Source organism: Peromyscus californicus, unplaced genomic scaffold, assembly GCF_007827085.1.
Source record: "Peromyscus californicus insignis strain IS unplaced genomic scaffold, ASM782708v3 Scaffold_3__1_contigs__length_106647218, whole genome shotgun sequence".
NCBI lineage: Eukaryota > Metazoa > Chordata > Mammalia > Rodentia > Cricetidae > Peromyscus > Peromyscus californicus.
In genome coordinates this window covers 62916442-62940913 of record NW_026294551.1, presented here as the reverse complement: position 1 = coordinate 62940913, position 24472 = coordinate 62916442, and the positions used below count along the sequence as shown (strand labels likewise).

The window sequence follows — 24472 nt, the reverse complement described above, 5'->3', positions numbered from 1 at the left end:
AGGGCCCTTTTTGTCTCTTCCCTACCAGCACTTCAGCCCTGAATGTTGAAACTGTGCTGACTATGGACATGTGGAGATTTGTGTGGTATGTCTGCGCAGGTGAGTGCTCATCTCTGTGTCATGTTTTGAGGTATGCTGTGTTTGCCTCTAATCCTCCCCTCTTGTTTATGTTTTGAGACAGGGAATCTCACCATGTAAACCAACTGGTGACCCATCTGCCTCCACATACATATTCCAGTCTGGACACACATGCCTGTGTGCCCTCCTGTGGGGGACCCATCTCGGACAGAATGTGGCGGCGGGAGGGGGGGTGCACAGTTGTGTATGTGTATGGTTGTGAGCACATACTTCCTCCTGAAGGCCTTAAGACCCAGGAGCCAGGCTTTTGTGCAGTTCTCAAGGTTGTAGATGGTAGGTAAAAGTGAAGTATGGCCTTTTGCTGGGAGGGGTGCACTGGGAGAGTAAAAGGAGAGAAAAGCTTAGAAGACCGTCTTCCTTGTGGTCTCCAAGGAGATCAGCCTGTGAAATGATCCACACGTTAATTAAAAACGATTATATCCTGATTGAGCTGTTCCTGCTCAACCCCCAGCCAGCAAGAGGCTGAGGCTGAGCAGAGGGTCTGGGTAAGCAGGGTCCAGCCACAGACTCGGGACCCAGGTTTGGAGGGCTATGGCAGGTGCTGGGGGTACATGCCCAGTTAGGGCTCCCCCAGGTGATATCCTTAGGTCCCAGGAGCTGGATGGCAGCCATCAGAACCTCATGGATCTATACTCATGTACCTGGTGCTCCATCATTTTTTACATAGCTGTGCATGTTGGTGTGTGGCTAGTGTTATAGAAAACGACATGCTTCAGGCAGCCAGCTGTTGAACTCCCAAGCTGTAACCAGTTCTCTGTCCTCAAGGCCCAGTCTGTTTTCTTAGTTCTTAGCTGCCCCCAGACTCCCACTTTGAGCTTCTACTTCTGCAGAAACTCTGGTAAGCCAGGTCTCAAGACCGAAAGAGTCTTCTCATTCTCCATGTCACTCCAAAGTTCCTTCTTTTCTGAGGCCCGTCCACATGGGCATCAGCCACGTTGTCCCTTCATGTGGAGGATTTGACAGTTTACCTAGGCAGTTGTCTGACTTGCATGTTCGTGCCGGCCCTTCACGTCCTGTGTTAGCTGATGGTCTGAGGCAGGTCAGACCCTAGGGCCTGCGGGCACTGCAGGCACACTTGGGGGACACACGCTGAGTTCTCTAGGAAAGCCCCGGCCAGCCAGCATTGCTGCTCTTCCTTCGTTCTCTGACTGCTAACCCAAGGACTGCTCTGGTAGAGAGGAGCAGTCGCAAGACCCAGTGAGAGACATTCCTGTAAACCTGCCCGCCTCAGCATCTGGGACACCTAGCCACCACTGCACCTCTTCCTCCTCCCACACACCGATTGGCTGCCTCTGCTGCAGGCCCACCTAGCTTCTCTGAGAGGGAGAGACTCATATCCAGAAGAATCCAAGGCCACTGCCCCAAAGTACCTGAGCTGTATTTTCCCTTTTGTGCAGCAAGGATGGTAGCTTTTCCTGGCAAGTCAGGAAAGTGAGGTAGGCTTTGCTCAAGTGCCTGGCAGCCCCTGGCACAAAAGGACTCATCTGTATATCTTTACATCCAGGACATCTGTGTGCTGCCATGGGGGAGGAGTTAAGTATACTGGCTGTTGAGGAGAGGGACAGCTGGGGTTCAGCTAACCCATCTCAGTATGAGCCTCTTGGGGAGCTAATGTGCTCACTGGAGCCACCTAAGGTTACCTCATTAAAAGTGGAATGTTTGGGAAAAGGGAGGGGTACTCCTGCTGGGCTGGGTCCCAATGAGATTTATTAGATCTGACCTCACTTTCTTAGGGGAGCTTGACCAAGGGGGAATTTGTAAGCCAGAAATAGTACCCTGAAAGTGAGAGGGGCAGGTAGGATGGGAAGTCAGCTTTCATATCCTCCACAGGGCAGAACTGGGAAGGAAGAAGACAGGGGCCCACTCATCCCACAGAACCCCTTGGTACCCAGGAAGACTTGAGTTGCCTTGCCTGCCCCAGTCATCCCTGCAAGTTGCCACTTCTCAGGAGCAGTTTCCTGCCTTCAGCCTTCTTTCTGCCCATAATGTCACTTCTCTCCAATGCCACAGTCAAGGCATGGCCAATTCTGTTTAAAATGCTAATAATATGTTACCTTGTTTCATCAGGCAGGTGAAGGGACCCATGCTTGCATAATGCCGGTCCAGGTGGGCAGTGCAGATGAGGCCATGAGGGCCACCTGGTCTTCCTGGGGCTACAACCAGAGTACCTGTCACCTACTTTCTCAAGACCCAGAATCTAGATGTGTCCATGACATATCCTGTTCAAAATCATGAGATATCAACTGATTCAGTAACCCATTTATGGAATAGATAGAGACCCTGGGCCACCAATTTTCTGTCTGATTAAATCACTGTCAGTACTAGGTTACTGTGCTGCCCTGTAGTATAGGCTGGGTGTGGATGGCATTCTCTCAGAAAGCCCACTGATCCTATGCGACCCTAGCAGTGCTGGGGTCAGAGTCGACCCAGTGGCCTGGAGAAGGAAGGCAGAAGTAGAAAACACAAAGTGGGTTTGTGTTTTCCGGGGAGGGGGCAGTAGGGAAAAAGTGGAAGGAAAAGCCTTGTTAGAGCCAATCCGTCATGGATGCTCTGGCCACATGAGCTATTGCTGGGCTAGCTTATAGTCTAGGGCTTCAGCCAGAGCCCATGTGGCTGGGAGAAGCTATGGGAGGAGGCTATCTTGGAGGTAAGAATGTAGAACAGAGATGCTGTATAGAAGGCATCCAGTCTAGGCTGAACTAGGTCAGCCCGACCTTGTACTTGTGGCTGTTGAAGCTCTATTGCTGACAGACCATTGGTCTGTCCAGGAGGCCCTGCCCCAGGAGAGGTGTCCCAGAGGAAGGGGACTTGCACAGTATTCTTTGCCAGAGAGGAGCATTGGCACTTGAATATATTAGACATTGTGTTTGGGGCTTAGGATACAAGACGGGGAGTATATGTGAATATGAGCAGCTCTAGATTAGAGTGACCAGAGCAAGCACAGGTAGGACCTGCAGCTGACAGGGACTCTGGGCTGTGACTGCTGGGAAACCTATTACCTGGAAGGCATTGGGAAAGATGGGGCAGAGCTAGGCAGAGAGCGGGACTGGCTTAGAGGTGGGAACACCGAGGAGTCTAGAGAGATTGGCAAGTCCACATCATCACTTGTCTCTTCTTTGAGCCTTCTTATCCTCTAGCATACCTGCTTCCAAGGATGTGGGCGCCCAGGAGCCTCTTCAGTACCCTTGACTCCCCTTCCCATTGGGGCTCCTGTACAGACTTAGCTGAAGACAGCTAGAGGGATGCAGGGCCTAACCTGTTCCCTAGTCACTTGCCTAAACCAGAACCTCTGACCTGCCGTTCTCTATACCAAGGAGCCCTAGATCTTACAGGCAGTCCTGGGGTCCATAATTAAAACCCAGCAGATTACAACACGAAAAAAGGCACAGTGTATATAGAGAGGTGTAGCACCAAGAGCCTGGGTAAGAAACTGCTGGGTGCCAAGCCAGCCGCTCTTAGTTCCTTTCATTCAGCCCTCTCTGTCGGTAGAAAATTCCTTCTCCTCCATTTTGCAAATGTAGAAACTGAGGTATGCAGAGATCACATGCCTTTGTCTGGAAGTCCTGTGGGATGAGCCCCCGGCCATGGCTAGAATGGACCCCTAGGATATTGAGTGATGTGGGGAAGTAGGAGAAGAGACTCTCTGCTCAACTCTCCAGGTGGTGCCCATGAGTACACACAATGACTGAGCCCAAGCCTGAAGGCCTGAAGCAGAAGTAGGTTGGGGCAAGATAGAGCTACCTAGGATCCTAGGGGTATAGGCACAGATCATAGGTTAGTCACTCTTGTGACTGCAAAGAGTCATTTACCCAGGGCCATGTTCTGAGCTGCCATTCATGTATTTTTCTGCTCTGTGATACAAACATGCTTCTCTGGGCATTGGATCTGCAAAGGGCTCATTTTTCTCTTACAGTTCATTGTAATGTTGTGAATGGTTGAGGAGGGCAAGTGAAGCTCATGGAGAAGGGAATGAACCTTCAGTTCCCTCTACCCCTCTCCATTGATCCCCAAGAGACCTTCTCAGCCTGTTTTTGTAAAGGGGCTTTTACCCCACTCTTGTCACCTACTGAAGGTGGGCTCTGTCATACCCTGTTTGACAGAGCAGCACACAGGAACCTAGTGGTTGACAGTCCCTGCCAAGGAAAGCTTGCTTTGTGTTCCCACAACTCTGCCCACATACTCTCTCTCTCTCTCTCTGTGTAAAGACCTGTCTTCTCTGAGAGCTGAGGCTGGAGGTAGCCATGGCTTGTGAGGGACATCCTTGGATGGGCAGAGTTTGGCATATGACTTTAAAAAATATATCAGGTTTGACACAAAAATCTGCTTTTTGCTTTTCTTTTAAAAAGCCAGCTGATTGTCAGGTGTGGTGCATGCCTCTAATCATAGATCTTCGGAGGCAGAGGCAGGTGAATATCTACAGGTCAGCCAAAGCTACACAGTGAGACCCTGTCTTGAAAAAGAAGCAATGGAAAAGAAAAATCACAACTAACTCATGATAAACTGGTTTAGAATGTGTACCCAAGAATTCTCTACTCCCTACCCCCAGAAAGAGAGGGTACAGGAAGGGGCTGTCATGTGTAGGTGATGAGAACAGACACAGTGCTTGTGGAGTGTGTTCTTGCCTGTTAAGTGTTTGCTTGGCAATGCCTGAACACTAACAGCAGTTGTGTTCGGCACAGTCTGGAGTGTGATTGCAGTTTCTCAGATGACCTCACAGTGTCAGAGCACCAGGAGTGGGGACTTTTGTTCCCACTGTTAGCAGACCAGAAATCTGGAGCTCAGTGACATACCTAGGTCCCAGTTGAGCAGGACTGGAGACAGAATCCTGCCAGTCCAGTGCTCCATCTCATCTCAGACTCAGAGAAACTGACTCTTAGGTGTGCTTTCTTCTTGTGCATTTTCAAGAACATTCTTTTAGTTAATATGCGGGAGAGACTTCCACATTCTTCTACATAACCTTTTGCTGAAGCGACATTGTGCGATAAAAAGGTCCCAGGAGAGCCAGTGCAGTTTGGGCTACGAAGAACAGAGAATATCGATGCACTAGGCTGGGCTGCTCCCAGGAGCTGAGGCCTGGACAGCTCTGTTGCTACCAGCAAGGTGTGGCCCTGGATCCCTGCTGTCTTGTACTTAGGACCATGTGTTCATTCACATCCATGTTTAACTTTGTATTTCTTTTCTTTCCTATTTCTGTGTGGGGATCCCTTTCCTAGAAAAGAAAGGTCAGGCAGAGATCCAGTGAGTCTCCTGAACAGGACTGGGAGGGAAGAAGGATGGTGGGGGACAGATGTCAGAGCTCTGTGTCTAGGCAAAAGCTAGCTAGTTGGGGGGTCATGGCCTGTGCCGAGGGCACAGTGGAGGGCATATTGAAGCTGTATTCACATCCATCAAAATAGGCTCTGGAGGTTCCAGTTAATTGAGGCAGGTTCTAAATTGGGAGGCTTAATAAATGGTAATTGTCCTCCTGTGACAGCAGACCAGAGCTACACAGTGCCACCCGGACAGATCAGGAATCATGCAGAGCTTCTTCCTTTTTACTATTTGGGGGCTCTGAGAATTGTCCCACAGAGGCCAGGTATCAGGAGCACCTGGTTCAGGCCAGAGGCTCAGGCCCATTCTGTGCAGTTCCAGTGGAGAGGGTTCATAACCTGCCTGTGTTTATACTGAACTTCTGGGACACTCCCAGAGGCTCATGTGTGTGTGCTGGTACTGACTTACCCTCTACCCAGCCACCTCCAGATGCCCTTCCCTGAGCACCTTACCTTTCCCACAGGGTGCTGTGGCTTGATGTGTAGGAGAGCAGTGCTTGACTGTGTGGACAGAGATGACATAGCTAGGTTTGCTTCTACCCGAGGGGACTGGGCTGCCCGAGGGACAGTGAACACCCATCTTAGGGAGTGTTCAGGCAGATACCGAATATACTGTTCTCACCTTCCCAGTCCCCTAAAGCCCAAAGTACTGTGATTGAGCTGCTCAGCATTTGGCACTGAGCAGTTCCTGGGTTACCAATCTTGTCAGTTTAGACTGTTGAGGGGTGACAGAATGCTTCCCCTTCTTGGCATTCCCAGAATGTGACCCATAAGACCCCCGCCCGGCAAGGTCGGGTAAGGTTCACAGTGGGTATGGATTATCTTTGATGTGTGTGTACATGGTGGACACAGATTTCCATGCTGTTCTGAGCCAAGGTTCTAAAGGGTGTTGCGGCCCTACTGTGAATAGTGTAGTTTTTATCATGATGTTGTATGTGTAGGTGGTGGTGCTTATCAGTGAGGACATGGTGGTGGGGGGATGCTATATGGACTCATCCTGACTATTCCTTCCTGCCCTACACCCTCTCACATTCCTGCTCCAGGCAAGATCCTTTAGCTCTGTGGTTCTCAGCCTTCCTAGTGCTGCGACACTTTAATACAGTTCCTCATGTTGTGGTGACCTCCAGCCATAACATTATTTTCATTGCTACTTCATAACTAATTTTGCTCCTGTTGTGAATTGTAATGTAAATATCTGATATGCAACCCCTGTGTAAAGGTCTTGACACCCCCCCACCCCCCCACCCCCCGCAGAGAGTCACAACCCACAGTTTGAGAACCACTGCTTTCCCAGTCACCTGGGGTTCTGACCTCATGTTCCCCCACCCCTGGAACAGAGGCATCTGCCAGAGTTCAGCTCTTGACTTCATCCCTGAGAAAGAGGGCCCAGCAGATGGCTGTGAGGTCTCCAGGAACCAGAGAGATGGGAGAGGAAGCCTGTACAATCTCTTTTCAGGAGATCTTGGAGGAAATGGTCTGTTCCTTCAGCATGTGAGTCAGGGTGAAAGGCTTTGCCTTCGTGTTTCTAGACAGGAGCTGGAATGGTCCCAGAGCCTGGATGTCTCTAGAGACAACATGGAGAGCATTTCTGGAGAAGGTAGTTTCTGAAGATGAAATAGGGGTACATTTGAAAGTGAAATGAGAATTCTTCTGGAGATAGACTTTTTTGTTTTGTTTTGTTTAAGATGAGGCGCTTTTTTTTTTTTTTCATTCCTGGTATTGCCAGACGTAATGTTTCTGAGAATGGAGCCTGTCTAGAGATAAACTGTAGTGTCTCTGGGGTGGAGTGTTTGAGGAGGATGCTGGAGTATTTTGGAAATAGTGGGGGCCTTCTGGAGATGGGATGGAGCGTTCTGGAAAGCTGCTTAAAGTTGGGGTGGAGCTGTTAGGGAGAGCATTGACATTTCTGGAGATGGATCATACTTGAAGGTAAAGGTGTTTCTGGAGATAAATAAAACACTTCTGGAGATGGAACACTGTGGACCTAAGGAATTTCTGGATTAAAAGGAAGCATTCCTGAAGAGAAAATGGGTCATTCTCAGAGATGGCGTTTTTGGATCAAGGATAGTAATTTCTTGAGATGAGGAGGCACAGCCAAACAGGCTGTTCAAAGGCCTCTTAAGAGATGAGAAGGTCTCACAGGATCCAGAGACCCCCTTTTCTCATATCCATGTTCTGTGGAGGTGGGCCTGAGGTACAGAGACCAGTATGGCCCTTGTCTTCCTCTAGGCCAGCATAAGAACTCCTTAAAGGAAGACCCAAGCCCTCCCAGTCCTGTTTTTAGGGTACATACCCCATCTTAATGTGCCCAGGTGGCCTTCAGCCTCACTATGAGATAGCCAGTGTTGAGTGTTTAGATTTCATTGAATTCAATTTTGTTAGAGCCAGTGGAGGCACACTTTATGGTCCCCTGCACTGGAAGCCTCCACTCTTTCTCTACCCCCAGACTCCTGTGCCTTCAGGTATCCATGAGGCAGGAAGATGGGTGAGAACTGCAAGAATGACCTGAAGAAAAGCCCCGCTGCTTCCCCTGGCTGTGGAGTACCTGGCTATGTCTTCCCTTTTCAGACACTGAGGCCCATCCCCACTTGAGCTGGCCTGGAGCCCTGTAGTAATTATTTCTCTGCCTTAATTGAAATTTCAGCCTCAATGAGCCTGCCTCAGAAGTGTGAGGAGGCAACGACCCTGCACCAGCCTGAGGTGCCCCTTCCCTGCCCCAGAAGGAGGGTGGTGTAAGTACAAGGTGCCAGGCTGCAGTCCCAGAAGAAGGTCTAGGTGGGTGGGCTCAGGGCAGTTAAGGCAGACTGCTCTGCATAGATGGACTTCTTGTCCCTGGTGGATTAGGAGAGGCTTAAGAGAAAGCATAGCCACAAGCAGGCCAAGAAGTGGAGGTAGGGTTGTGAGGGGTGAATGATTGGGGTAGCCTAAGGAAGCAGGGTCTCAGGAAAGCCTGTACTTCCTCTTCAGTTGACAAGGACCTAGGAGAAGGATGGGATGATATTCAGGTAGTGCCTGATAGCTGATGGCAACAGGCCTAGTCCCTGGTTCAGGGATGAGGAAAGCATTGTGGGTAGGGTGGCCTGGCTGGGAGACTATGAGAAGCCCGTTTTCCTTACTGCATGGTGGTGGGTGGGTGCTCTCTCCCACGGACCATCTTGGGTGGTCCTTGGACTGGGCCTGTCTACTGAGGGAGGGAGAACAAGGAACTCAGAGAAACACTGCTCTTGAAGAAGAGCCTTTGAAATGGGTGTGGTGGTACACACCTTCAATCCTCGCACCTCAGGAGGCAGAGACGGATCGCTGGGAGTTCCAAGCCAGCCTGTTCTTTATAGCAAGTCCCTGGCCAGCCAGGGCTACATAGTGAGACCTTACTTCAAACAAAGCAAGAAGAGACTGCTGATCTTAAGTCATATTTGTTTGGACACAGGAAAGCTACTATGCAGGGCCCTCACCTCTTCCACACTGGCCCCCAGAACCTGCAGGAGTCCAGAGAGCCTGTATTGGCCCATGAATCTCAGTTTTCTTCATCTGGAAAGTGGGTCAGTTTGGCAGGAGTTGTTGGGACTAAAACGACCTGCAAAAATACCCATAGTTGTAAATAGTGTCACCATGTGCCTGGCACCTCATACAGTTGGTGTGGGGCAGCTGCAGCCCTTGGGGTTGGTTCTCAGAGGGTGTCCTCCTGAGACCTAGGAAGCATCTGGACACAGGCACTCTGGGTAGGGCTCATCCACCCCAGCAGAGGGAGGTTCTGTGACAAGACCGAGGCAGTTGGAGTGAAAAGTGTGAGGGGATCGAGGGAGGCTGCTTATTGTCTGCCCACTGGCTCCCACACACTAGGGCTGTCACATAGTAAGCTCTGCTAGCTGCTTGTCCCTGGCTTTGTTCACAGCCTGTCCTCATCGGAGTCTGTGGCTGTGACTACCCTCCAAGGGGGAGAGGGGACAGGATGACTAGACAGGACAGGGCATGTCAGCCCCCAGGAGCTGGGGAAGTGTGGGTGGGTACAAATGAAAGCGGCCGTCTCATTTGCAGCCCTTTCCTCCATGACTCTGACAGGCAGGGTGAGGAAGAAGAGGGTGAGGACAGGTCTAAGCTAGCAGCCAGGGGAGGGGTATCTGAGGCAAGGCAGCCAGGCCAGGGCTGCTGGCTGGGCTACTGCACCTCCACCAAGCTGGAGTGCTTGACTTGTTGCAGCTCTAGAGACCCCGTCCTGCGGCACATTCCAGCACCTGCTCCTCCTTCCTCAGTTGAGTTCTGCCTCTACTTTGTAGGAGTGTTTAGGTTCTACACCAGCACCCTCACCCCGGTGGCTGCCTCTTCCTTGTACTGGCCAGGCTAGAGGCTGAATCAGTTGGTGATGACCAGAGGCTGCCAGAGGTGGGTCCGAGGCACCAGCCTACTGCCAGTCAGCTGCTAAAGCCAACCTCTTCACCTTGGTTACAGATAGGGCTGTGGTTGTGGGGCCCTCCTCATGCACAGAACCACCAGCTGAGCTGACATGACTCACTGGTGCAAGGCAGCTCTGCTTCCCACTATAGGGAGGGTGGTGGAACCTCCAGATACTGTGGCCCCACCCCATGAGGACGATCATAGGCCTGGTCCAACCCGTGCCAGAGGGGACAATCTGCGTTAGAGGTTAGTGTCTGAGTGAGTGAGTGTTCACTAAATTGGGCTAGGCCTTGTGCCTAGACCCTGGGCTTGGTGTCTACCCAGGAGAGCTTGTGAACATCCAGGGGAAGGTGCTATGTGGGTGGTCACACTGAACAGAATTCTGCATACGATGCTGCTTCCATGGTCCAGGTCCCCTCTGAGGAGAACATTTGCCATGCATGGGTTGTCTGTTTTTCCTGTCATCCAGAGAACACTTGTGTTTCAGGGCCAGCAGTGTGCTGCTTTCTCAGAAATACCACCCAGAGACATCTACTCTGCATCCTGACCCAGCCATCTTCAGTTGGAGGTCACATTCCCTCCTATGGCTGCCCACCTACGCCGGCAGAAAACTGGCTCATGCCCTCACTCTTGGAGCTGCCCAGGTGAGAAGTGATGTTGTGCTAGGGCTTTGTGTAGGTATAACACTTTCAGTAAATGCCTCTGAGGTCATAAAACCAGGCTTAGAGAGTGAAAGAATTTCCCCCAGACCATAGGGCCACCTGAGATTTGAACTAGGTCTTAGAGCAGAGTCCTGTAAAGGCTCTGCCTGTCGGGACCTAGCTCCAGGGAAGGAGGCCTGGTGGACAACGCTATTTTGTGTTTATTTCTGACCTCCACCCTGTCGCCTACCCAGGCAGCAAGCCCTGGGACAGATCCTGTCTTGATTTTCTCCAGAACAAAGCAGACTCTGCTAGCCATGCCACAGCCGAGGCTGCAGTGAGGGGGTAAGAAACCCCAGCCTGCCTGTTGTTACTCAAGAGGCATTGAGGGAAATGGATTTGCCCTTGAGCTGTGATGGCAGGCCACCGGGAGCCATGAAAGGGAGGCTGAGGCAGAGGTACCTGGACTGTGATGTCACTCTCGCACCCTCACTCCCATCAGAACATCAGAAGGCAGACACCCTTTTAGTATTCAGCACACATTCAGACACACTCATGCTCACATATGTGCATGCATGCACACACATCTAGTCATGCACATCCTCTATATTCCCATCTCCCTTCTAAACCAGGCCTGGAATATCTGACTAATGGGGGAGAGGAGATGGAGAAAGGAAAGAGAAAAAGAGATTAGTGGAGAGAAAATCCAGTTCTGGATACCTTAGTTACCAGCTCCTAATGACTCACAGGGCGGACTCAGCCACCTTCATGAGGAGGAAGACCCACCCTCTGGGCCCCTCCATCACCCCATTAATAAGATGGGCCCTTGTTCATGAGTCCTGAGGCAGAAAGAAGAACCAAGGACTTTGAATAAGAGAAAACTCCCTGGGTGGTTTTGAATAGTTTTTTTTTTTTTTTTTTTTTTTTTTTTTTTTGTGGTGGTGAGGGACATGCCCTCTTGTCCTTGTCCTTCCCGGCTCTGCCTCAGCTGCCTCCTTCCACCAGCTGCGTCTGGAACCGCCTGTGCCCAGGTCTCCACATGGATGAGCATATTTCTCAAGTCTTTTATTGTTCCTGCCCTTCCCTCCTGACACCCTTAGCAGAGGCCACAGGCAGCCTTGCATCTCAGGAAAGCCAGAGAATCCCCGAGGCTTTTCTGAAAAGGCTTAAAGCTGGCGCTCAGTGCTGAGGAGACAAAAGCACTCTCCCTACATCCAGGGTGTTGGGCCTGCAGGCCAAGGCCAAGCTCATGGCCATTGCTGCAGCATCTGTGGATGGAGAATGAATGGAAAACAGACTGACTAAGGAGAGGGGTAAAGGAAAGAAGGAGATGCACAAATCCATTTATCAGATACTGCATATCTTAGACAAGCACATTTCAGCTGTTTTGGCTTTTGGCAAGCTGGTCCTACCCTTTAATTTTCTAATAAAAAGGAATTACATTTTCTAAAAAGGCAGTGACCAGCTTCATGTCAGTGTCTCTTGTCGGGAGTCTGCTAGCTCTAAGGCAGGCTTCTGTGGCTACAAGTAATCTGAATGGGGCCAGAGAACAGGGCCATTGGGGCACAGAACAGATACCAGATACGCCATGAGGCTTGGTCATGCCCTTCCCAACCTGGCCTGTTCACTCCCATGGTTCTAGGTACAAGGACTGGAGGCCCTGGGACTCACAGCAGAAACGTGATACTTGAAGAATGACTGTATTCTTACTGCTGAGGTCTGGGCATCTAGCAGGTTGCTTGGAGGATGAGATCTTGGTTGGAATTAATGAAGAAATGAACAAATGGATGTTTTTCAGTCTTTAACTAACTAACTGGATGGTCTTACTCATCCTCCCTCCCCTCCAGGCCCTGGAACTAAATTCGTTGGAAACTACCAAAAACCCCATCACCCTCACTACTTGAAACCATACACATTGTTTTCATTTAAAGATTTTTTTACATGTATTTATTTTGTATGTGGTGGAGAAAGGGGAGATACACATGTCCCAATAAAAGTGTGAAGGTCAGTGCACAGTTTACTGGTATTAGTTGTTCCTTTCTACCGTGTGGGTTTCGGGGATTGAACTCGGGTCCATAGTCTTGGGGAGAGCATCTTTGCCCTCTGAGCCATCTTGCGAGTGCATATACATTGTGTTTAGTGTTTTATTTGTTTTTCCAGATTTACTTATTTTACTTTATGAATGTTTTATATGTGTGCATGCATGTATGTGCATCTGACTGTAGCTCTTCCTTTGGAGGCTACAGATGGGCCCTGCCTGCTCTCCAGCCAGGGCCGTAGGCAGCTCCGAGTGGTATTGATAATGTTGCCTCTCCAGAGGGTTGTGCCTTTTGCTTTACACATGCCATCATTCCACTTCTAGGTTTGAACAAATTTATGTTGGTAGAACCCTTACCATAACAAGCACTTACCAAATAGTAGCCTTTGGTGATTTGGGAGCAGGCTTCTTGGTTCTGTGTGTGGTTCTAGGCCCTGAACATCTTCATTCCCCTGCTGTGTCCAGATGCCTCACAATGAAGATAGCATGATTCCATAAGGGTGAAGAAGCTCCTGAGCCATAGCAGCTCCCTGCTGCTGCTACCCAGGTTCTAGCAGACCAGTTTGTGCCAATAGAATTACATGGGCCCATGGGATATGGGGCTTCAGATCTCACTGGCAAGTGTTTTCCTCAGGCTGCTGCTGATTTAGGTGGAGGCAGCCCCTCACCTAAGCATGAAGGCTGTTGGGGTTCAGCCAGCAAAAGTGTGCCCAGTGCATGCTCCTGACCTGGGGCCCCTCTGAATCACAGTTCCTAGGTAGCCCAGGAGTCTGAATTGTCAGAATCTGGTCAGGTGTAGCTGGTGTTAGCTAGGTACTGGAACCAGCAGAGGCAAAATAGGGCTAGAGACATGCAGGTGGGGCCTGGTTAGCTCTGAATCCATACAGCCAGTGACCAAGATGGTGGGCTCTAGCAGGGAGGGAGACTGGTAGGGCATTGTCTCCTGGACCCTAGTACAGTGTACCTTTGAACTCCATAGATCTTTATTAGAGTGTAAGCATTTAGGGTAGAGAGGCTTTGCAAGACAGAAGTACAGAGCAGGAACTGTGACCTACAGCCCCAAGATGTGGCTGCTCTGTCAGGATTGACATGGGTTGTGAGTAGGGCCTCGTGACCACTGGAGAAGGCATAACCCAGGACATGGAGAGCCAAGAGGTGTCTTGTAGATTCTCGCCATTCTGGTGCACTTCCTTCAGGCTGCTCTGCTAGCACACCTATGAACACTGTCTACTTTCTTTTTCTTTTTAATTTTGTATTACATTTATTTGTGTGTCTGTGTGTGTTTGTGTGGGGGCATGCACACCATAGTGTGGAAGTCAGTTCTTTCCTTCTGCCCGGTGAGTCCCAGGGATTGAACTCAGGTCTTCAGGTTTAGGGACAGGTGCTTTACCTATTGAGCTATCTTGCCTTATCCCCCTCTGTTTATATAATCTTGTTTAAACCCAGGGCCTTTGTGTAGCAGGAACCCTCCAGTGATTTGGTAACCATGAAGCTGGTCAAGGTCCTAAAGGTACCACTGCATCCTTTTTTGTTACCCTGATGCTCTCAGCTCAGCCCAGAAAGACCTTGTCACAAAGAAAAGGAGGAAGGGAGAAGACATGCTTGCAGAGCATCGAGGGCAGTGTCATTCTGCTCTTCAGAGATGGGAGCCAAGGTGGGGTGGGGGGTGTTGAGAGGCCTGCAGCCTGGAGTAAGCCCCAGCTTCTGCCTTGGGCGTATGTTGAGCCATGGCTGTCCCTGCTGCTTCGTAGATTCTTGCTCGGAGCTCCTGCAACCATTCAGTAGCCCCTGGCTGTCCCTGCCTCACCCAAAGATGGTGACTTCCGGGGATAATGTTACAGCCTGCCCTTCAGTGTCATTTGGCAAAGACCCCACTATGCACAAGTGCTCACACATGGGCTATGTTTTTTAAAGATGTCTGCCAAACAAATTAATTCATTACCGCATTTCTTATTAAGGATAGTGATAACTGCCTGTCTGAGCGTTGGTGGGGGAGCCAGGAGGGCCTCCCAGAAAGGAGCTTTCCTGAGGGTGAACACACTGTACCTCTGAGAGTTTCTAGAAGAGATGGTGATGGCTTGTGGGCCTGCCCACATCACCAGGCTCAGGCTGGTTGCTTGTCATTTATCTCGACACTGACTAGTAGACTTGTTGGAGATGGAGGAACTAGTCTCCAGCCCTAATTGTGGTGGCAGTGGTTGGTTGCTGAGTCCAGGCCCACTTGAGGCAGAATGTGAAGACAGTTGGTAGAGGAGTGTCCTGGACAGTGGGTCCTGAGCTGGAAGCTGCGTGTCATTTATATATTGGTCCTCTTGTTTCCCTGGGACAAGACAGATTAGTGCTTCCATCCGTCAGGATAAGATGAAGCTGAGATGGTTCTCTGTCATCTGCCCTTCCTTATTCCCCTAACAGACCAGGTGACCTGTATCACCAGGTGTGTCCCTGCCCTCTAAGTCTTTGTCGGCTGCTTGGGGCCAGTGGGTAGATGCCCAGGTAAGTCGTTATTATCCTGTGTGTTGTCATGCCGAGAGCTGCATAGAGAGCAGAGGGACCAGGAAGTGGACGACTAGTCCAGAGGCGTCGGTCGGGTGTGAGGAAGACTTCCTGAAGGCGGTGCTGCTCCAAGAAGTCTGGGGAGTTTCTTAAGTATTCTGTTTTACTTTTTATGGTTCTGGGGATGGAACCCAGGTCCTGTGTGTGTTAGGCAAGCTCTACCACTGAGCCATACATACCCCACCCATGTCTACATTTGAAATGCCTACTTTGCACCATGTGCTAGGTACTTCCTACACCCATCAATATATTCCATTAACACAAGCAACCATGTGAAAGAATGGTACCTGTAAGCTAAAGAGCAGAGAAGGGGCTAGCCTGGCCACCTCAGTGACAACTAGAAAAGAACCAGAGTGGGAGGGAAGGTTGCCACCTAGCAAAAGGAACAGCATATGCAAAAAATTACATCCATGGGAGCAGTGATAGTATGTCACCCTTCAATGCTGAATGTGAACAGCGATAGTGTGTCACCCTTCAATACTGAGTGTGAGCTGAGAGAGTGACATGGTCCCACAGTGAAGCCCCAGGGGGCCTCTGCCTTCCTGTACTGTTAGATCCCCAGTGACAAACATACCTCCAGGCCAGGGCTCTGTTCTTAACCAGGAGATGGCAGCCAGGCTGGGATGTGCATCACACAGTGGCCTCCAGTGTTTATCAGACCTTCCCTTCAGTCCTCCTGCACCCAGGTTCAAGAGAGCTGTCCAGAAAGAGGCTGAACAGAGACCAGAGTCTTGGCTGTCCGCAGGGTTCCCGATCTTCTCACCTGCTGCCCAAGCTGTCTCTAGGGACGGCCTCCTGAGTCCTGGGATTAAAGGTGTGCATCACCTCGTCTGGCTTCACTTTGGATTTTTGAGACATGTTCTCTGGAAAGCAGGGCCTGCTCATTAGGGCCAGCACCATCTGTCTCTCTCTTCAGTCCTAGGATGATTACAGGCGCTCCTGGCTCTTTATATGGGTGCTGGGGATCAAATTCTGGTCTTCATGCTTGCATGACAAGCACTTTGCTGACTGAATGACCTCCCTAAGCACAATCTCAGACCATTGGGAAAATAAAATAACATTTCAGCCTTTAGCCTTCAGCAGATCTCTTCTACCATGTCTTTCCTGGGTCCTGGATCCAGATTCAAGTTGGGGTTACCTCTTGAATGCTTTGGGAATTGGAGAACAGTTCTTGGTCTCCTGCAGAAACATAAGCTTGTGTGTGTACACACACATACTTTTCATTTGATCTCAGGAAATCATCACATCTGGGATGAGTGTTTGGAAGGGAGGGGAAACATGTTTGTGGAAAGGCCACCGTACTGATAAGAAGCTTAGATCAGAGATGTTGTACATATTGTATGCTGGCCTCTGTGTGAGCCTGGCACCTGGAGTTGTTTTATACAAAAATATGTGGCATACCTCTGGCCATCATCTTGACTTCTCTTTCCTCTTTCCATAACTCAGGTTTGTAGCACTGGTAAAGTTAAGAAAGTTATGTATATCACCAATGAAGACCTGACCTACAAATTCTGCCATTCACCCTGTACATTAGGCTCAGAAGGGCTGTCTCCACCTTGCAAGGAGCAAGGGAACCTGGAGGGGGGCAGTGTGGTATTAATTGCTCTTGGGCTGAGAGGCAGGGCCAGGTGCTTCCGGTTTTTCAGGTGGGGACAGTTGGAGGCATGTAGGCTATGGCCTAGGCTGCTTCTGCCCTCTCATGCACAGGGAAGGCTCAGTCTAGCTGAGGAAGGTTTCCCATGCCTGGACAGGCAGGATAGGCAGGTTTGAGGGCTGGGGGAGAGTACCTTAAGCCAGCATAGCATTGGGTGCCTGCCAGCAAGGCAGCCCTGGCCACAGTGGCCTCAGCCTTGACCTCGCTGCTGCCTCCAAGAAGCCTAGCTCCTGCCCATGTTCCTCCCTTTAGCCCCTTGGTCTCTGAGACTTTCCCAGTGCCTGGGAGCGCAGGCAGTCTTCTTTCTGCAGCACGCTACCTGCCCAACCTGAGGACCATCTCGCCAGCAGCAGCCCCTGCCCTTGTAGCTAAGCAGGGGGAGTTAGGACTTGCACATTGGCTCTGTGGGACCTGTGATCAGCCCCAGGAGGCTCCTACCGTAAGAGCTGCTTCTGGGGCCTACTTGAAGTACACCTGCTTGTGTTCATAAGAGAGGCATCAATGCACCAAAAACAACCCCAGGTGCTGGCAGGAGGGGCCAGGATTTGGGTTCCCCTCCCATGGTCCAGCAGTGTGTGAGGTCCATTACAAACTTCCTCCAGTTCTAGTATCCTGGAGGTGTGTGGCCCAGAGGCTTCCCCGCTCGGGGCCTCTGAGTCCCCATCTTTGGGAGAGGAATGAGCTCCCGACTCCTTCCTAGGCCTCCTCCTTCACTGTGCCCTCATCTCTTTCTTTCCAAAGACATTATAAATCAAACGGCTTAGAACGTAAGGCATCAAAAATTCTGAAACCTTCATCTATTATTAACGCTGACAGTAAATTCCCCCTTCGAGCGTTTTACATAGCAACTGTTACCAAGACTCACTGGTAGAGCTGCACTCAACCACCAAATCCTGGTGGCTCTGGGCGGATGTCTGGGCCAGCCAGTTTCTGGGCCATACTTGTTGGCCACCTGAGCGCCTGCCAACCTGTCCAGAGGCTGGTGGAGAAGTATCTCTTGGCTAAGGAAATAGCTGGCATCCTGCTGAAAGAGGGTCCCAGCTGCTTTTGCTGATCTCTGCTGGAAGTTCCTTGCAGACCCCAGCTCTCGGCCAGAGAAAAGGCCCCTGAAGTATTCTGAGGCCGTGCCTGGGGTGGGGATGGGGTCTGAGAGGGAAGACAGGAAAAGGCTTCGTAGATGCTAAGAGCTGTGCAGATGTTGTTTACAGACTCACCCACCTGTCAGCTAGACGTTCCTGAGTGACTGTTTGTCTGCAGGCGGTTTCTAAGCACCAGGGATTTAAAACAAAGACAAAAGGCCTAGTCCCTGTCGAATCCGGTTTGGTAGGAGACAGTGGTGTCAAGCTCTAATTGCAATGGAGTACATGAATCAATGTGGTGTATACCAGGAACCCACTCAAGGAAGAGGGACAGGCAGAAGGGGCTGGGGGTGGGGAGTGGGGAATGGCTGCCCAGGGTTTGGAAGGCTGAATAGGGTCTGTGGGTTTTCAGCAGAACTGGCATGTGATTGGGTCCCGGAGCAAGCATTAGCCCCACAAAGCAGGTGAATTGCAGACTGATCTGTTTGGAAAAGGAGCTAGAGGAGAAAACAGGAGAGGCTGTTAAGGCTTAGAATGTAAAGCAAAGTGTTAGGGGGCCCTGGGAGCCTTGGAAAGTTGAAATGGCGAGGAGCACAAATTTGAGCGTGGGCGGGGCAACACTGACCGGTGCTAGCTTGTGGCCTTCATTGTGCAGATGAGGAGAGAAGGGTCTGCAGAAGTTGAGTTAGGCCCTTGCTGCATGCCCAGCCCCATGTTGGGTAGAGAAGTATGGCCTTGGTCTTGGTTCTGGTAAGGGCCTGGACCATGTGGGTTTTCCTGGGGCAGAATGGCCAGCCAGCCAGGACCTGTCAGAAAACAGGACAGGGGCTTGGGAGATGGCTGGGAATAAAGTGTTTGCCATGCATTAAGAACAGCTGGCAAGGTGGTACATACTTACAATCTCAGTGCTGAGGAGGTGGAGATGTGGATCTCTGCAGTGTTCTGGCTAGCCAGCTACCTCAGTCAGTGAGCTCCAAGTCAAGTCTCAAAACTAAAGGTGGAGATTGATTGAGACAGACATTTGACATCAACCTCTGGCCTCTATACACACACACTAACCAAACCAACCAAACAATAAACCAGGACTTGCACACAGCCACGGGGTCAGTGTCAGCAGGCCCTCTTTGTAGTACCAAATAAAATAGTTGTTAGTTCTAGAAAATCCAGCAAATGGAAATCTTAGGAAAATGGGCTTTCTTGTGGCTTTCCCCGAGTACCAGGTCACATTTGAATCATAACTGGGGATCAGGCAAGTTGTGTGTTTTAAGGCAGGAGTGGTACTCTGGATAACACAGCTTTTGGTAAACCTTGCCCTGAGGTACACAGGGATACAGGGGTCCTCCCCAAAGGATAAATGGAGAAAAGCCATCAGAAGACAAGTAGACACACAGTGCTCAATGCCTATTTCTAAGGATGAGAGTTGGGCTTTTAATGCCTGCTTCCACATTCTGCACCTAGCATAGCTCTCCATGTATACCTAAGGAAGAATGGGGAAAGAAATGAGTGGCCAGTGTCTTCAAGGTAAGCAAGCAGGTTTGGAGACAGGCTGAGCCATGAGTGCTGGCCCTGGATAGTCAGGGCACGGGGGCACACAGTACAGGGGGGCTTTCTGGAGTAGGTGGGCTGGGGGACAGTGTATGAGAGAATTGAGTGCATAACCTCTGTTCATTTACCTACAGAACTGGGTTATGGCACATTCCAGGAGTCTCAGAACTTGGAATATATCAGCAGGAGGGTAAAGAGTTCAAAGCCAGCCTCAATTATGTAGTGAATTCAAGACCAAAGGTGGTGAGGGGGTAACAAAACAAGAAATAACCTCACCTAGAGACTACTGCTCAGACCAGGGCTGCAGGCTTGTGCTCTACAGTGTCACAGATGGGTGAGGACAGGCACATGACTAGGCAGTTCTAGCTGTACACTCTGTCATCATGGTAGAAGGCAGATAGGGAGGAATCAATGACCTGGAGAGGGCTTGACCTTTAGGGCCAGACATAGCAGGGCTTACTTAGTCTCTCTGCCTTCGGAAGACTCCTAATTCACGGTGCGGCCAGCTGGGTCCTGGGTAGCTCTGTGTCCTCCTGCTTTGGAAAGGGCCCAGCCTCAGCCAGCAATGTGGAGGGTAGTAGCATCCTTCTGTGCTGCGTGACTTTGCTTTTCTAGGCTTTCCTATGGCATCTTAACTCTCTTCAGCCCTGTGCAGGCATCTAAAGATATAATTGATATTAGACCTCCAGCACATAAAGTCCTCACCAGAAAGCTCCTTTTTCCTCTCTGGCTCCAGCTGCCCAGAGACGACCTGTAGTAAGGGCCTGGCACATGAACACTGCCCTTGGTCTCCCTCCTGCCATCCCAGGGTGGCGAGTGCCAGATACTTCAGCCATTTCTTAGTTTCTGTGTAGTCACCAGACTCTGCCTCTGGAACCCAAACCACATTGTTTGATTTTTGTGAGCACCGACCATGTGCTAGTGGCTGGGTGCTATGACAGAGCCAGGAACTGTGGCCTGGAGGAAGCTACTACCACAAGGATAGGGTTTTGGGGAGGGAATCCAGTGTGATCTGAGGAGAGATGACCCTTGAGTGGAGATGACAACCCGTTAAGAGTGTGCCAGGCAAATGGAGAGGATGAAATATGCTAGGATAGTGTGCCCAATCTGTGCAAAGGCTGGGGATGCAAGAAGTCCTTTGAAGGCTCTTGTGGGCACTGTGGTTGGAGGGAGCTGAGGGGCCTGAGCTACGAACTCCTGAGCCTGAACACCATCGGCAGACAGTCAGTCTCACTGCGGTCAGCTGCATTCTGTACTGCTTAGGGCTGCAGAGTCAGCATTCACCTCTTGATTGAACCAGCATGTTCCTCCTGTGTGCCCTGATTAGACAGGTGGAGTCCTGCCCTCACAAGTTCCCATCCAACTGAAAAGCCATGTTTGGGACCTAGTGGTAGAGTATGTAGTATGTATGAAGCCCTGGGTTTTATCCCTAACAACAAGCAAGTAAGTGTTCAAGGCAGGAAATTTGAGAGTGGGAGCTGCAGGATGGGATTTGGCAAGCAGGCAGGCAGAGGAGCCAGTCAGGAAATAGCTTTAGGTTATAAGAAGATCCAAGTAGACAGTGGGAATAAGGGGGAGTGGATTGTCTGTTTGTCTGAGAAGTCAGAGTGGCATGTGCAGGAGAAGAGTGGGAGAAAAGCAAGCCTCACCCACTTCCAATACCAAGTTGGCTGAACTGGAGGCCTCCATGTGACTTGAAGAAGACACTCTCCAGGCAGTAGGAAAGCTGCCGCATAGCTTCCTGTGTGACTTTGGTTTTTTGTTTGTTTGTTTTATGTGCATTGGCGTTATGCCTGCATATATGTCTGGGTGAGGGTGTCTATTCCCCTGGAACTGGAGTTACAGGCAGCTGTGATCCACCACATGGGTGCTGGGAATTGAACTTGGGTCCTCTGGAGTCAGTGCTCCCCATCTCGGAGCCACGAGCCATTTCTCCAGCCTCCCGCTCCCCCTGTATGACTTTGAACACGTGGATCACACTTTCTGATCTTGTGAGTTCTGTGGTAACACAAATGAAAGCAGTGTACCGGCTCATAACTCCCAGCTGTGATCATGAACTAGCTGTGGTTGCTCCATGGGGAGGAAGGATACATGGAAACAAATGTAAGGCAGCCATGAGCCCCCAGAACATAGGCCATCATGTGCCCTGGATTCCCTCCCCTTTTTCCCTCTCCCATCTACCTTCTGTGCCTGGGGGTTGGGGGGTCTGGTGACTAGGAGAGGTGATGAGAGTTGATTAGAGCCTCCTGTTCATACTGGGGCTTCAAGGCCAGTGTAGAGTTGGGTCATGTATCATGGCCTCCATAGGAAGCCTTTTTTTGGGGAAAAATCTTTCCCTGGGATTCCAACTCATGTGACCTGAAACAGGTTGGCCAACAGGGCACTGTTTCCTGTGTCCCCCAAGTCACACCCCCTCCCTTTTCTAAGCAGTTGGAGACTGTTAGGTGGGAATAACACCCTTGGCACCCATGGAGAAAAACGGGTCTAAGCTGAGCTGGGCTTTCTGAGTACGGCCTCTCCAAAGAAGCCTATGCTGTGCAGGTTTTGTGGGCAGGGCAAATTGCCTTTGAAGTCAGGAGTCCTTGTGCCTTGTACCTCGCTCTCATGCTGTTCTGTGGGAACTGGCAACTGATACCACCGCTCAAAGTGGTGGAGAAATGAAGTGGATAGAGTAAGGGTAGGGAATTGGGTACAGGAACAGACACCAGACTTTTTAAGAAATTATTTTTAATTATGTGTAGGTGTGTGTTTGCAGTGAAGGTATGTGCATGTGAGTCCAAGTGTGTTCAGAGGCTGAGGTGCCAGAGCTCTTATAACTTATGGAGTTATAGATGTTTGCAGATGTTCTAGATGGATGCTGGGAACTGAACTGGGTCCTCTAAAGAATAGCAAGTGCTCTTAACTGCTAAGCCATCTCTGCAGCCACCAAGACAGACACCAGACTCTTTTTTTTTTTTTTTTTTTGGTTTTTCGAGACAGGGTTTCTCTGTGTAGCTTTGCGCCTTTCCTGGAACTCACTTGGTAACCCAGGCTGGCCTCGAACTCACAGAGATCCGCCTGGCTCTGCCTCCCGAGTGCTGGGATTAAAGGTGTGCGCCACCACCGCCTGGCTGACACCAGACTCTTGCAGCTCAGGGACAGCTACGAGACTCAAGCAAGCCTAGTGTACAGAATTCTTGGAACCCAGAATGTTTCTGATTTGCAAAGCCAGAGATGTCAGGGTACAGGCTACCGAGAACCTTGACGGCCGTTGGAGTAGTCTCATAACAAACATCCTGAGTACCAGCACAGTTTTCTCCCTTATTCTGTGTGTCTATGTTGGGACCAAGAGATGGCTCACTGACATCATCCAGCAATTTGAGCAGGCAGATGGAGCAGCAGCCATCTGAAGTGCCTTCATTTCACAGAGGAAGAGAGACAGGCATATGGCTGCACAGCGCTTATCTCCATTCTAATATCCATGACCCAGTAGGCCACGTGGCCAGCTTGACTTCTTTGAGAAGGGGAACGTGCGTACTTGCATAAGAGGTGTTTAGGAGAGGGCACTGATGTTGACCTTGCAGGTCAAGTGGGTCGTTTTAGACAGTCTCTTGTAGCCAAGGATGACCATGAACATCTCCTCCTGCCTCTGTCTCTTGAGTTGTAGGATTATAGACATATACCACTACACCTAGCTTATGTGGTGGTACTGGAGATCAAACCCAAAGCCTCCTACATACCAGGCAGACACTGTCTTCAGCCTCTGAGCTGGTTCTGTAACTTACCCTGAGCAGAGTTCGGCACCACAGTGGGTATGAATAAAAGATCCAAGACCTTGTGTTTCACTTTGGGGAACATGCACTGAAGGTTGAACCTGGGGTCTCACAAATACTGAACAAATGGTCTGCCACTGGGCCACACCCGTGGTCCTGCTTTCCTTTCTAACTTCACTGACTGGCCTACAGGAAGAACATGGCTCATAAGTGAACAGCAGATGAATTTTTGCATATAGCAAACACTCGTGTGTAACTGATTTTTCCAGGTGAGAAGTGCAGCATCACCAGCTCCAAAGGCTGCCAAGTTTCTCAGGTGTTTTCCATCCGAGGGTCATGTGTCTGCCTTCACATTTCATTCACATGCAGGCCCCTGTCTTGACTGCTTGCCTTGGTGTCTTCTCCACATTGTGGGTAGCAGTGATTTGTTTTTTCATTGTGATTTTAGCTTTCATTGCATGCTAAAACTGGGGTTCTTTGTTTCTCTCTCCAGCTTTAGTGCTGGAGATGGAACCCAGGGCCTTGGCCATAGGAAGTGCACTACCATGGAGCACATACAAACACTTGGTTTTCTGAGATGGCGCCTTGACCTCAAAACCTTTCTCCCTCAGCTCCCTGAGTGCTGGGATTGCAAGTGTGCATTACACCTGGCTGAACATTTTAAATGATCCCCACAGGCCCATGTGTCCTCACGTGGCACTTTTGGGGGAGGCAGAGAATAATAAAACATCTTTAGGTCACTAGGAACCCATGAACAAAGGGCCCGTGAGACCATGCCTCTCTCCCTTTCCTTTTCCCTACTTGAGGCAACAGTTTGCTCCCCATGCTTCGGCCCTGATACTAACCTCAGAAGAGGCACAAAAGTGACAGGCCACCAATAGAGTACATGAATAATAGTCTCTTTTCATCCCAGGGGAATACACCTTAAGACCCTAGTGATGCCTGAAACCTCCCTTTATTTTCTTTTGTTTTTGTTTTTTGGAGACAGGGTCTCAATATGTAGCTCTTATTGTCCTGGAACTTTCTCTCTAGACCAGGCTGGCCTCAAATTCACAGAGACGTGCCTGCCTTTGCCTCCTGAGTGCTGGGACCAAAAGCATGAGTCACCACACTCCGAGCTGTTTTGCCTGCATGTATGGCACGGGCTTTGTGCCTGTGGAGGTCAGAAGAGGGTGTCAGATCCCCGGAGCTAGAATTCCGAATAGTTTTGAGCCACCTTGTGTGTGATGGGAATTGAACTTGGATCCTCTGCAAGAGTAACAAGTGCTTTTTAACAGCTAGGCCATCTCTCTTGCTCCAATCAGATTGTTGTTGTTTATTATTTGTGTAGCTCTGGATGGCCTACAACTTAGTATGTAGACCAAGCTGGAC

The 24472-nt window shown here is 50.2% G+C and overlaps 1 protein-coding gene across 6 annotated transcripts in view; it reads left to right on the top strand.

Annotated features, from left to right (window-relative positions):
• Positions 1-24472, top strand: part of Rai1 (retinoic acid induced 1) — a 102612-nt gene that overhangs the window by 41577 nt on the left and 36563 nt on the right. For 2 of the 6 annotated variants that reach the window (XM_052757325.1, XM_052757322.1), the window contains exons 1-2: positions 23-99; positions 10327-10483. The exons of 3 other annotated variants lie outside the window; for them this stretch is intronic. The gene's annotated coding sequence lies outside the window, so the exon portion shown is untranslated. Of the gene's footprint in view, positions 1-22; positions 100-10326; positions 10484-24472 lie in introns of those variants that run through there. One more of the 6 variants, XM_052757323.1, reaches the window with a different exon arrangement.